Source organism: Patagioenas fasciata, chromosome 10 (assembly GCF_037038585.1).
Source record: "Patagioenas fasciata isolate bPatFas1 chromosome 10, bPatFas1.hap1, whole genome shotgun sequence".
Classification (NCBI taxonomy): Eukaryota; Metazoa; Chordata; class Aves; order Columbiformes; family Columbidae; genus Patagioenas; species Patagioenas fasciata.
In genome coordinates this window covers 22,827,649-22,831,044 of record NC_092529.1, presented here as the reverse complement: position 1 = coordinate 22,831,044, position 3,396 = coordinate 22,827,649, and positions in this window count along the sequence as shown.

Sequence of the window (3,396 nt, the reverse complement as noted above, 5' to 3'; positions counted from 1 at the left end):
GAGTTTGCTTCTGACTTGGACTTCTTGAGCAGATTCTTCAGTCTGTGCTTGGTATCTGTGGTTCATGGACTCAGCACCAAATATGCCATGGGGCTCATTAAAACACAGAAAGCCCTAACGAGTGATGTTTCTTTCTGTAATTTCATTCAAATCTTTAAGACTTGTAGAAGTAACTGGAGAGGTTTCAATGGGACACTTAGTGATGAAGATTTCAAAGATTTCATAAAGGAGGGTTTTTTCTCTCCAAGGTATTTTCTGTCATTTTCCAGTGTATAGAAGAAGTGACAGCAGCATTCTACACTGAACATTGATCCTGAGGGCCTCCTGAAGACATCTGGACAGGCAGGAGAACAGTCCCTTGAGGCTGGACACTGTATGGACAACCTCGCTCCTCACCCCCCATCCCCAGCCTGCCGGTTCCCTCACTGGCCACCAGAGACTGCATCACTTTTCCTCACGTCAGACTTCTCCACTGAGCTCTGCAGGAGATGCTGCAGCTCCTGTGCACCAGCTCCACCTGCTCTCCTGTGCAAACACTGCACAGTTTAACAAACAGTAAAACACTTTCCTCAGCTGTGTGTGTAAGCTGGATCTGGTGAGGTCCACCATTCACAAGGGTCATCAACACAAGAAATGTTTCAGACAGAAACATAGGAAAGGATAGATATAAATACAACTAATGTCTTGACTACCATGCTAATTAGACCACTGAGTTAAGTTTATAACTCCCTGAAGCTCAAAGCAGAAACCAGACAGTTGAGAGGAACTGAATGACCGAAGAGCAAGTGGAGGAGAAACCTGAGAGCACTGGGAAGGGCAAATGTCCAGACTGTCTGCTGGAAAGTTGTCCTCTGACAGGGACATTGAATCAGGAGAGAGGGGAACTCCTGAATGACGACGGAGATGAAATAATAGAGTGTTGGTAATAGAAGTACAGGGGAAGACCGATATTTCTTCTCCTACCCTTAGTACACTTCCAGACAAACATCAGTCATCAGCTGTCTCACCATAAATAGTCAGTGTCATTTTAGGGGCCTCAGTGTACCTGAGGTGCTGGCCTGGGATCTCCATCTATCACACAGGACCTGGGGAGACCAGAGCACCTTGCAATGCAGGTGGAGCCTGGGCAGGGGTTCCCAGGGCACCTACACTGGCACCAGGTGTTCGTGTCCCTGGAGATGAAGACATTTGTGTCCTAAATCCATGCCCAGTTCTGGAAAACTCTTTCCTTTTCAGACAAAAGAAGCCCCCTCAAAGAAAAATAAACTATGTTGACACCTTCCTTTGCTTTGGATCTTTGTCTTCCGTTCTTCTTATTTTAATTTTCCTTGAGAGTAACTGACATCTGATGGGCCTAAAAGAATTAAGCCAAGATCGTTTTGTGTCTTGCATAGCACCCCATGCCCTCTAAACCTTCCCTGCCCAGGACACTTTGCCCAGAGCGAGTCACACTGAGGTGTTGGCTGGTTCACTGACTGAGATGTTGGTTTAGATGGTCACCTACAGCACAGGTGGATCCTGCCCCATCATCGTCTGCTCTGCTCCACTCAGAAACAGAGCCCAACATCACCATGGGATCATAAGAGAACTGAGGTTGAAGGGACCTCAGGAGTCTGCAGTCCAACCTGTCACCCAACTGGGTCAGACCAAGGTGTTCAAGCCTTGATCCAATCTGAGCTTTAGCAGGACTAAAGAAGTGATCATCCCTTTGTAATCGGCACTGGTGAGGCTGCACCTTCAATCCTGGGTCAGTTTTAGGCCCCTCATGGCAAGGAAGACATTGAGGTGTTGGAGAGAGTTCAGAGGAGGGTGACAAGGCTGGTGAAGGGTCTGGAGCACCAGTCTTATGAGGAGCGGTTGAGGGAGCTGGGGCTGTTCAGCCTTGAAAAAAGGAGGCTGAGGGGAGACCTTGTAGCTGTCCACAACTGCCTGAAAGGAGGTTTCATCATGGTGGGTGTTGGTCTCTTCTCCCAAGTCGCAAGTGATAGGACAAGAGGAAATGGCCTCAAGTTGCACATGGGGAGGTTTAGACTGGATATGAGGAAAAAATTCTTTGGGGAAAGGGTTTTGAACCAATGGAACAGACTGCCCAGCGAGGTTGTGGAGTCACCATCACTGAAGGTGTTTGAAAGACATACAGACGAGGCTCTTAGGGAGCTGGTTTAGCACCAGATTTAGGTTATAGTTGGACTCGATGATCTTAAGGCTCTCTTCCAACCACAATTATTCCATGATTCTATGATAAGTCATTTTTGATATTTTCTTTCTCAGAGGACGATGCAACCTCCCTGAGAGCCAGGACTTTTCTGAGGTGTTGGAGAGATGTCTCACAGTCACACCAGCCAGTTCCACCAGCACCTGTCTGTCCCTTCCCAGACCAAACCTTTTCTCCGTATCCCAACCTTCCAGGCGAGTTTCTGGGACACAGCAATTCTGTCCAGGTCTTCTGGACTTGTTCAGAAGAGAATAGCTGGGCAACATGTTAATGGGCTCTCTGTGCACCTCAAAGCCTTCCTGACCATTTTTGTCAATGCTCCACTTACACCCAACCTTTCTGGTCCTTAAGCTGTGGATGAGGGGATTGAGCAGGGATGTGGGGATGGTGTTGAAAATAGGCTTTGTCAAACTCTCTTGGGAGGGCTGTTCTGGACATCCCACAGTCAAGGATGAAGGTGCTGTAGAAAACAGTGACATGCTGAGAGGTTCAGGAGGAGAAGGCCTTGTGCTTGTCCACACTGGGGTAGAGAGCAGCGATGCATTCATGGGATGCCCATATGAACAGGAAGTGAACAAATGGCTCCAGGGGGACAAAATGCCCTCCAGCCAGTTCTTTACCCATTACAGATACAACATCCAGGCCATGAGCTGCAGCTTCTCCAGGACATGCTGTGGGATACGGTGTCAAAGGCTTTACTGCAGTCTAAGGACACAACACCCACAGCCTGTGTGGCGGATTCACTCCCCACCACAGACTTTCCCTCATCTGCTCAGCCGGTCACCTTGTCATAGAAGGAGATCAGGCTGGTCAAGCAGGACCTGCCTTTCACAAAGCCATGCTGATTGGGCCCGATCGCTCGTCTGGTATGTGTGACCTCACAGTCCTTTCCCAGCCATGTTCCTGCTGTTGGCCTATCCCCTGCAGAGGCAGAAGTGACCTCACAGTGCCCTCCACAGCCATTGGCTTCTACTGGACTATAAGTTCCTGAGACACAAGTGACCACATGGCATCGTACGCAGCCATCACCCTCCTTCTGGTCTAGTGTGTGAGCAGATCAAACTGAGCTGCGTTCATCAAATTTATCCAACGGATTTCCTATCAAGGGTTTGAGTGGAGAAACGTTCCTCAGAGGAGCTGCTGTGTTTACTCTGGGGCATTTTACATCTCTGCTTCTTAAT